This window comes from Gymnoscopelus microlampas, assembly GCF_963454915.1.
Source record: "Gymnoscopelus microlampas genome assembly, chromosome: 8".
Lineage (NCBI taxonomy): Eukaryota > Metazoa > Chordata > Actinopteri > Myctophiformes > Myctophidae > Gymnoscopelus > Gymnoscopelus microlampas.
The window spans coordinates 50,605,965-50,617,669 of record NC_139945.1 but is presented as its reverse complement, the minus strand read 5'-3'; the positions used below and the strand labels follow the sequence as shown (position 1 = coordinate 50,617,669).

Sequence of the window (11,705 nt, the reverse complement as noted above, 5' to 3'; positions counted from 1 at the left end):
GTACTGTGGCCGTGGGGCATCTAAGCTTTCGAGGGGTACACGGCAAAACAGAGGGGCAACGAGGGCCATGGCCATCGTGGCCGTTGTGAGATTCCTGCCCTGATCAGGCCCCAACATTTTGCCCTACTGTAGATGCGACTGGGGTCTGTTATCTAAGATACATGGAGCTATTAGTCAGTTAACATCAGCTGTTTAAATACCATTAAATGTCAGGTACATCATGATTCCCTTGCTTATTGACAAGTAGTTTACCAATCTATGCATCACTCTTAGATGTTGCAGATAAGAATGTAATCATTTGACTTCAAGACATTCACGTTATGAAGTACAATGATGATAATAGACTGAACCACAGGACACAAGCTGACTTTGGTGCTGTGTTAAACACTTTAACTGCATTTAATTTCCATTTCTAACAAGGTAGGTTGAATGGGCTTATCAAAAGCCTCAAAATCGTCTCCAACTCCAAACAGAGCTTTTAGGGGTGTGCCGATACACTCATTTCATACATACATGGATACATGATATTGGGCTCACGATATCGATACGACACAATATTATTATTAAATATGTATTTTTTCAATTATTATCAACATTGGCCATCATCTTCAGTTTAAAACTGCTTTGTTTATAAAACACATAAACAAGTGTTTTACACACAAAAATAAATAGCTTAAGGAACAAGTGAAGTAAGTTCTCACTATACACCCCTTTGTTTCAGAGTACATATGGACACTAATAACAAATGTAATATAAATACTGCATGAATATAAATTCTACAAAAATCATAGTTATATTCTTGTCATGTGGACTTTACCAACCTAAAAAAATGTAGCCTAGTTATTAACAACAGCTTGAACAAAATATCTATAAGCCAGAGAAGGTCGCTTGTAAAAAATCTATGGCTTTGATGCTATAGATTAGATGTAGGCCTATTTGACAGTGCAAGCAGAATTGCCTTGATGCATATAACTTTGACAAGCGTCAACAAGCGTCAGCTGGACACAGACACACACACCTCCCCTCTACAGAGCACTAAACTGAAAGTGACTGGAGTTTGTCTCATTTCTCTTCAAAAGCCCTTGAATATGATGGAATATGATTAAGGATATATTTCATATAACACATTTAATATAACATACAGTAAGAACTCTAACATTAGCCCCTCAAAAAATAAAAAATAATTTAAAAACAATATCGCGATACAATAGTCATGACATCACGACGATACGTATCGTCACGTTTTAATATTGCGATTTATCGCAGGATGATATATATCGGCACACCCTTAAAGCTTACACAAATAATGTGATTTGATAGTAGGATTACCAGTTGAAGCAAAAGCAATTTACAAAAAAGCTAGTCCTCCAAGCTGGTGGTGGAGGCAGCCAGCAAATTGTCAGTAGTAGCAGTAACATCCTCTGTCTTCACTTCATTTACACGCCTTAAATCTATAGCATCCCCATCCTTCCTCATGACACCAAGGAGGTCCCAGGAACGAGGCAGCATATGGCGGCTGAAGACCACATGTGCCAGCAAAGAGGATGAGACAATGATGAGCAAGGTTAGCAACATTATCAACGTCCTGAAAGGAAAATACTGGAGGATCTCCCCTGTTAACTCGTCCTCCCTCCAACCTGGGAATACCAGGGCAGGGGGGAGGTGGAGCATTGGCTCCCCACTCAAAAGTCTAAGCAAAGTCCCCAGGATGAAGCCGGCAGCTGCACCATATCCATTGGCGCGGATACAATGCAGGACACAGACGATCTGGGGGAATATCATGCAGTACTGCAGGTCGGCACTCATCAACCAGAGAGCCATGACACCTTCCCCAGAGAAGGCCAGACCTGTGCCAGCCAAGCCTGCCAGCAGAACGCTTATGCGGATCACCCATGCACACTCCTTGTCTGATGCCTTGAAAGAGAGTGAGAAAAGACTTGATATTAAATAAGATGTAACCCCAGAAACATGCATGCATCATAAGATCTAAGTATTTGCTGTCTGACTGTGTCTTATTTCTGACTGCACAACAGTCTTGCCTGTTGGCTGTCTGAGCTTCTTCTGGTGCCTAAACCCATCTTTGTTTGCTCTTAGAAGTGTTTAAACTCCATGGTCACTGAGAAGAACTCTAAGTGAGAAACGTTGTTTGCCTTTTTTTTTCTCCGTCTCTTACTCGCATACACCAACAGTACATGAAGACACGTAAACACAAGTGCTCACAGACACATGCATAGAGACACAGTAAATGGTTACGTACCTTCAAAAAGACACAAACACAAACGTGCACACACGCACATTCACAGAGACACAAAAGCACATACAATATACTGTACACAGTTTCAAACCTGTTTCCGGAGAAGGTTCTTGTAGATATTATGAGTGAACATGGATGCAAAAGAAAGCAGGACCGAGTCCATTGAAGACATGACAGCTGCACTTATGGCTCCAATACCCAACACTGACACCCAGTGTGGGGTGAAGTTTTGCAGGGCCAGTGGCAGCACGTTCCCTGCTTCCCCGCGCTCAAACGGAGGTGGAAGACCGTACAGCGTCTGGTTCCAGTCTGAGAAGATGAACTTCAACATGTTTGTGTCTTATACTCTGTGGATCAGCAGAGGGCAGTCCACTGACACAATGTATGTTTTATCATTGATCATCATGATGACAACAATATGGAAATAAATACTGATTCTTTAACAGTGTGTGCAATGTGTGTTTTTAACGTACCTGCAGTAGAAGCCACTGCTCCTATGATGACTGAGGGAATTCCCATGATGACAGCGGGGACAGCTGCAGCAAAGCAGGTGATCTGAGCCTGAGCAGGTGATGCAGCAGAAAGGATCCTCTGATAGAAAGCCTGGTAGCACAGTCCTCCCAGAGACTAAAGCACCCCCCCACACACACACACACACACACACACACACACACACACACACACACACACACACACACACACACACACACACACACACACACACACACACACACACACACACACACACACACGCTTTAGAATCATCATTGCAAAAAAAATAATCATTGTAAATCATCCACACAACCCTCATCAAAGACTGACAATTAAGATCAAAACCCATCTTGGTTTATACTCATATACATATAGTGCATCATCATATACTTCATTAATAATCATAATAAAATAATAATAATCCTAAAAACCAACATGAAGAATAAATTGTGCCACACAAAAATCGTGATTAGGGGTGCGTTCGGAAATTGCACACCGGAGCGCACTCGCCTATTAGTTTGTATTGGCCAGTGCGCTCAGTGCTGTATTTCCAAACGCACCCATGATATTTTGGCCATATTGCCCACCAAGATGAATAGTTATATCAGTATGCCCATATATGGGCAATTTGACATATACTCATGACATCAGGTATCTCCATACATGGGAATAGAAGGGACAAGGACTGACAAATACAGAGATCTCTGGGGTGGCAGTGGCTCAGGGGTAGAGTGGACTTTTTGAAACATTACATATTCCAATTGTTTCTATGGGTTCCAAGATGTAGTACTTTACTTGTGGCGTGAATTCACACATTACAAAAGTCAGATTATGCTTAATCACTTTCATGGCAATATAGGGTTTGGACTGGTTGTGGTGAATTGGGCTGGAACTACTTGCACGTAGTACAAGTACATATCTCTGACCCTTGTTTCCAGTCAGACTGGATCATGACTTTAACTGGCATGACTAAACCTCTAGTCTATGGCAATAACATGAAAATCTGATGATCGCAAGATATTCTGTGGCTCTTGAAAGTAAAAGTAAAACAAAAATAAAAGTTGAAAGTTAGTCAAAATGCTCAGAAACGCTGGAAAGGTCGGCTACAGACAATGTTTTATTCTGGCAGTTAATGAATTAACTACAGTAACCTACATCACTTTACAAAGAATAGCTACTTAAATTATTGACTTTAATTATTGGTATTACAGTTATAGGCTTCAAGAAATGTGGTATCAATGAATATAATATGATTAATGCTTCAAAACAATAACCACTTTTTTTTTAAAGTAAAAAAAAACAACTACCTTTTTAATTATTATTTTTTCAAAGGTAGGTTAAGACTTTGACAAGGGCCATTTTCGAATTGCAGCCTCCTGAAGGTGTTTCTTTAGGGCAGTCTTGAAAGTGAGTAGGGTTTTACACTCCTTAACTCCTTTTGGTAGGGCATTCCACATTTTTGTTGAATAGCATGAGAACGAGTTCATTCCCTTTGTTGAGCCAAATCTGGGTTGAACATGATCGGTGGAGCTGCCTCTGGTGTTATGATCGTGGACTTGTGGTCATTTACGTTTTGGAAGTATTTTGACAAATACAGGGGGATCCCAATGTTGTGGCGTATCTTGTAGACCAGGCCCATTGTAAGTTGCTGTGCTCTGTCCTCAACCCTAAGCCATCCAACCCTAGCAAAGTGAGCAGGGTTAGATGGGTTTGGTGTTTGAGGCCAAGAAGTAGCCTTACTAGTTTGTTTTGGGATATTTGAAGCCTTGTTTTCAAGGCCTTGGTGGTGTTGTGATACCATGAGGAGCATGCATGATATGCATAATTCATAATAATGAGCTTGTATGAGGTCCCCTGCCAGCATCAACAAGGTATTCATACTGACTAGAGGGGAAATCTATACAAAAGCGTGTTGACCTTTTGATCACTTTTTCGGCCATTTTGTCACCTGAGAGGGAAACCAGGTAGGTAATTTCCTCCTTTCTTGTGATAACATCATCACACGCTTTGATTGTGAAGCTCTCAGCGTTGCTAAGGTTAGTACTAGACCCAAAGAGGATGGATTCAGTTTTACCCAGGTGCATACTGATTGCACCAGGGGCATACTGATTGCTGATCCCAATTGACTTGAAATCCTTTCAGAATTGAACTATTTTCTAAGATAAGAAAGTGTACTCTTTACTCAAGCTTAGTATTTAAAATTATAGCAGTAATATCACTCTCAGGTCTAAACAAAGGAGCTTCAGCTCCTTTGTTTAGTGAGTGCACACAGTGAGTGCACACAGTAAGTGCACACGTGGATATGTAAACACAGTAGATATATAGCACAAAAAAAAGCAACAACTAACCAATGAGAGTAATTCATCAATCCATTTTCCAGCATCCTCCATCTTCAGCTCACCTATCCAGGGCTGGTATTGTAAAGGTGTAAGTGTGACATTAGATGATGATGGGTTGAGAAGCAGGAAGGGAACACAGAGCCACTGGAGGGAGAAAGGAAGAAAGAAAGAAAGAAAGAAAGAAAGAAAGAAAGAAAGAAAGAAAGAAAGGCACAAAGGTGTAAAAAAGTAAAATTACATTTAAATAAAACATAGACTATTTTAAATATGCTTACCTACAACACCTGACTTGTAAAATAATTATAATTATATACGGGAAAAAAGTAAAGTACGGGTAAAACTCAAGTAACATTAAATACCACAGCAGTAATGTGATTAGAGATGTGCTTTTATTTGAGGTATAGTGGGTTAATATTACTTATTTTTACAGTGTACAATTGCCCCGCCACGGGGGCAATTGTAACACTCTGACTTATTGCATTAAAAGTAATATTTGAGTCTTGTCCTTATTAGTAAAATCATATAAATGGCAGTATTAATTATGGCACATATAGATGTTTCTTATATAAAAAATATGACTATTATATTTCCAGTAGTCTGTGAAATATGAAGGAAAACGTAAAAAGGGTTACTTTTGACCCCATGTCTCCCTACTTCCTCGTCAGCCAACGGAAACCTAAATAAAGGCTTAAATGACGTTACCCCTCCTCTTTATCCATCCATCCAGGTCCTGTCAGATCCAATTATTTTACAAATGAATCCCTTTCATGGTGATTACCCAGCCCCTGGCGGACTGTTAGGGCGCTTCATTATCATGCAATTTGATGTCATTATTAAATGTACAGCCTATATGTGTGCAGTGTGCATGAGAGATAGATAGGGAGTATATTTGTAACAGTCTAATAGCACAATGTTTCTACAGCTGTAGCCTATTGACTTGTTCCTACCAAAACCATCTGTAAGAATAATGTCAAGAGTCAAGCAAAGTTGAGCTTTTGAAAACCATTTACAGTTATCGTTCTTGGTGTGGAGAGACACTTACACTTACAGTATTTACATTTCACATCACATTTGTCATTGTGTAAAATTATCTAAAACACAGCATGAGCACTTGTTAGTGTTAGGTTACTTTTGGTCGAAGCGGGGATCGAACTGGCGACATTGGGATTCATACATGTACTTCCCCTTCTTAGAAATGCTAGTTTTAACATTTCATCGCCATTTGAAAATATTCTGATACATAATCGCTTGCAGCAGGATTTTACATGAAGCTGAGTTAGAATTGCATCAATTCCCTTTTCTCAACATTTCTCTCCTTTTCCCTTCTTTCTTCTCTTTTTCTTCTTCCCCCTTCTCCCCCCTCTTTGTTTCCCCGCCCCCTTGCAGTTCAATGTTCCCCAGCTTTAGCTCAATTGGTAGAGCACTCGCCTATCGACCGCAAGGTCATGGGGGGCGATCCCGGGATCTACCAACTCAACGTATGATTGGTAAGTACTGGGAGCCGATGGTAGGTGTTGCACTCCACCTCAGCATTCCAGGGGTCTCCCAGGGGTCTAGCGCAATGTGAAATGGGGATAGATTCCCGCGCTCTGGCTGATAAGGACAATAAGCGTCTCCGACCTACTTAGACCCCTACGTGAAGTGGAAGGGTTTAATCACCAGGCTGTTTGCAATAGGCAGTATTCACCATGCTGATGAAGATGAACACGAGCTGAATGACATCAGTGTAGGCAACTGAATAAATCCCTCCCAGTAGTGTGTAGGTGACAGCAACGGCTGCAGACAGGATGATGGAGTAGGACGAAGGAAGATCAAGCATTACACTGACTGTCCCACCTGAAAAAAAAGCACAATATATCAGTGTGTGAATGGTTGAATGTAACATTGTAAAGTGATTTGGATGTAAGCACCATACAAAAGCTCCATTTACCAAGAGCAGTAACTCCCAGGAAGCTAACTCCCCCAAATCAGGTTATGAACAATTAATACTATAGGCCTGTTGCCTGTCTGCCTACCACACACACACACACACACACACACACACACACACACACACACACACACACACACACACACACACACACACACACACACACACACACACACACACACACACACACACACACACACACACACACACACACACACACACACAGCTATACAATCACACATAGCACACCAGTATGAATATAAATCATAGCTAAATATTGTATATAATTGTAACTTTCTCACTGTGTTTCATTCTAATGTGGGACACAAGATTAAAAAGGGCTTTTGGGCAGTTTGGGGGTGCTGATGATGCACCCTAAACACACCCAAGACTAATTCAGAGCTGTAACACCACCCAGTAGCTCGTGTTTGCACTCAAATAATGCATCGCCTAACTTGTGCGCCAAAATAGGGCCCTCAGACTTTCTAGGATCATCAGTTGTCAATAAGATTAGCAATTGACAAACTTAACATAATAGGCCCCATGTTTGTTGATAAATACAAAAGATGATTAATTAATACCACTTGTAGGTTGGTAGTCGAAGTACACAAATTATCACTGACCCAAGCATACCAGGATGAAGGCCACCCAAAGCACGTCACATATCAGAATGGGAAGCAGAAGGATTGTGGTGATAGTGTTGCCGTAACGATGCTGAAAAGCATCCATCATTGTCACAAAACACTGAGACCTCATTGGCTTAGCAAAGAACAAGCCTCCTGTTGGGACAGAGCATGAATAGAATAGAGTAATTTGAAACACATGTGCACAGCCAACACCTGCAATAGAAGATGTTTCCAACACCAGACAACACTGCCAGTGATGGGAGGATAATCCATGTTCATGGTGATGAGAGTGCTGGCAGAGAGTAAGACTAATATAGAAGAAGAACACAGCAAAGTCTTAAACGAAATGCACAGCCAATTTAAAACATTGTGATACATATGTATACATATGAAAGACATTACATATTAAGGCTGTCAATACTCGATATGTACCGAAAATGAATTGAATTTGACGTTCAATACAGTGTATCAAAATTGCAAACCGTATCGCGATTCTAGCGCTATTTCATTATATTACTACTGCACATGTGGACGTCCGAGGGAAGCCACGTAACGCTGTTGTTTATCTTTGCATTCCGAGGGGGAACATTTTTGCCCCAGCCGAGTTGACAGAGAGAGAAACGGCTGGGCATTGTAGAGTCCAGTCTGTCATTACCTTCCATTTCCCTGTCCGGTAAAATATGACAGCCAACAATTCCCACATAATTTGCACTCAATATTGAGTGCAGTCAGGGTGACATGCGACTCGCAAACTTTGAAAGGCAGTCATAGTAACTTGGAATGGGAAAAAAACTTAACTTTTCAAAGAATGTTAACTAATCTTCTTAACTTGTGTACTGCCACTGACGTAAAAAACGAACTCATTGTTTTATTTGATTTTATAAAAGATTTCCCCGTCCTTCATCTCTCGTAGTGATTTCATCGTAACACACCCGGATACGGAAATAACGTCAATCCAAGATTTCCGTTTCCGTCTGCTCTGTCGAATGTTTTTTTTAATTATTTGTGACATTTTTGTGAGGATGCTTTTCATTGAATTTAGAATGAATAGACATGTTTCTTACCTATGAGGAAGTTGATTAAAAAGGAAAGGGGTAGTAAGGCCCAGATAAGACCACGAGAGGGAGTATACAGCCTCAGCAGTTCCCAAAATGTAGCCTCCTCCAACCCAGGTAGCTGTTCGCACACACAAACGCGCGCACACACACACACACACACACACACACACACACACACACACACACACACACACACACACACACACACACACACACACAATAATAATAAGATATACTGGGGGGGGGGGGGGGGGGAGTGCCCTTCGGGCATGTGAACAATTTCTGTGTGTTAGCAGTGTTGTGTTAAGTGGCGTACATAGTAGGGATTGACGTAAGTCGGGGGTAACTGGTATGTTCTTTATGTCAGAGCATTCAGTGCATTCATAGTTTGACACGTTTCTTATGCGTGATTAGGGCCAAGAGGCTATTCATCCTCCAGAGGGAAGCGGTGAACGTACGTCAGGTACGTCAGGTTGAGCTCAGAGCTCAACCTGACGGATGACATAATCGACGGACAAACCCCCCATCCCCCCTCCCCTTTTTGGTCTCCCCCTCCGTTCCTTATGCTTGCTTATTGGGGCAAAAGTAAGGTCATTGTTTAGATGTAGTGAGCAATGAAGGTGTTTTTTTGAGTAGTGGATATGGTGTGAGTAGAGAATGTGTAATATTAGTAAATGATGTGTTGGACTTTAGAGTTGCCAGTGCCTTTTCCCATAAGAGTGGCCCTTAGAGAGTATTTGTGTCAAATTTCATCCTTGTAAACAACCTGAAAGATTATATCACTATCTGCTCTGCTAAGTTGGCGGCCATCTTGAAAAAAAGGGCGCCATCTTGGATTTTTGAGTGGCCAGCGCCTTTTCCATAAGAGTGGCCCTTAGAGAGTATTTGTGCCACATTTCATGCTTGCATCACAAAGTGCATAGGAAATGTGTAGTCTTTTTTTTTGTCTTTTATGTCTCATATATAGCTTATATTATGTCCACATATATGCCACATATATGTACATATATGTAGAGACATATATGCAGGCGGCCAATTCCGAATATGTCACGAGAAACATATGTTGCATAAATAAAAATATATCTTCATATATTTCCTGGAGGCAGGGGTAAAAATCACCTATGACAAAGTGAACGGTTCTTTGGAAATTTGCCATAATCTGCTGTACTGAGCAATATTTGTACCAAGTGTGGACCCGGTTGGATTACTGGTGTGCTGTGAGACCCGGCACAAAGCCCTCACAATGCTGAGTGGCACTCCATGGCCCTTGCCATGGGTTCTAATAGTATGATATTTTATATCGTTCTTAATCGCCATCTCAGTATTTAATTCAATATTCTTTGCAATCTCATTCAGATCGACTCTAAGCCATGTGCACAGGCAAACAAACACAAATTACACACTCACCTGTCATTGTGAAGATTCCAACCCAAATATTCATGTTACGCCCCCCTATTATGGTGACTTCACTCCTGGAGCCCACACATTTCTTCTCCTCCTTTCTGGACTTCTTAGAGGCCCAGATACCCATTGCCAGGATCAGAGCATAGAAGACCAACAGTCCTACCAACCCAGCTATGTCTAGAGCCATTGTCAAACTGTAGACAGACAGACAGACAGACAGACAGACAGACAGACAGATGCTTTATCAATCCCGAAAGAAATGTGTTCTGTTCAACAGCTCCAGTTGCCATACATTCATACATACAGATCGTCAGTAAAAGAAGCATGATTAATATATAAAAAACATTACATCAATAGAAATAGAATAGAATGCAGTGAAAAACTATAAGTTGTAAGAAGTAAAAAATCAGGTCATCAGGCACCCATGAAAGAGATCATTTCTGTTCCAGACTGATACTTATCAGATAGGGGTTGGGTCCGTTTTACATTGTTCAGTCTGATTTGCCAACATTGCTGTAGTTGCAGTAAAGGCTTGTCCATTATGTGCAATTATTCTACCATGTAACTCGTCTCTAAAAGCTGTGACTAGCCATTGTATGGTGTTACACCAAATGTGGTGTCTTCAAACTACCTAACGAATGTCAAAATCGTGCCCCCCAAACCCCTTTGGGTCTAACTAAGCCTCCCTCAAAGTCAAAACCCACCTTTTCAGACTCGCTTTCCCTGCCCAATTCAAATCCCATCTTTCTGCCTTTTCATTTTTATGTTTTCCTTTGCTTAGTTTTTTGCCTTTAAATAGTTATTCTCTTAATAAAGTTGTTTCTCTTATTTTTTCCTGCTTAAAAAGGTCTTAAAAGTCCTTAAATGAAGTACTGTCATCTGGGGACCCTAAAAAAAATCATGTGGGGACCCCCTGGGGGTCCCGACCCACAGGTTTAGAACCACTGCTATAGGGTAGGCTATGCCTATGGGTATTAGGCTACGGTATGGATGGATCTCTCTCATAGAGCCACACGGGCCCAAAATTCCAGCCGGCCCGGCAAAAGCCCGACAAGGTTCTGTAATAAATTAAGCCAGACACCAAATGGATGTAGCGTGTCTCTCTCTGACGTGCAATTTCTCTGATGCGGGCAGCGCGCCACTCCATGGTGTGTGCTGCTGCTCAGCAGTGGTGTGTGTTCTAGATTTATTTTGGAGGGTATACTATAACTATTCCCTCTCTAGTCCCTCCCACACGCACGGCACGCGCGCGTGTATATAATCAATTAATGACAAAAGATTGCACGCGCTCCGCGCGCGTTTGTGCCCCGCACAGCATCGGCCAGTCTCAGGCCCAGTTTCGCAGTAACACAGAGTACAATTACAATATGCTTTGTACTGATGTTCTACTGTTTCTAATGTTAAAGTACATTATTATTACCATGGAAGCGTGCAATGATTGTTATAAATAAATGCTGATTAGGCTTATCAGATATAATAGCAGTGTTAACAGCGAGCATTCCTGTATATATTACAGAATAGTATTAACTTGGCATTGAAGACACAAATTGAAAGCTATGACGCGCAATTTGAATACTAATTAAGTAGCTACTCACTTCAGTG

The 11,705-nt window shown here is 41.2% G+C and overlaps 1 pseudogene across 1 annotated transcript; it reads right to left on the bottom strand.

The window, feature by feature from the left end:
* Positions 1–1,359: 1,359 nt before the first annotated feature.
* On the bottom strand, positions 1,360–10,290 carry LOC311050627 (high-affinity choline transporter 1-like; annotated as a pseudogene). Its single transcript, XR_014602889.1, has 8 exons — positions 10,107–10,290; positions 8,706–8,817; positions 7,639–7,794; positions 6,773–6,921; positions 5,095–5,229; positions 2,728–2,881; positions 2,346–2,563; positions 1,360–1,914 (listed from the first exon to the last, which is right to left on the bottom strand). The product of XR_014602889.1 is annotated as a high-affinity choline transporter 1-like (transcript).
* Positions 10,291–11,705: the final 1,415 nt, after the last annotated feature.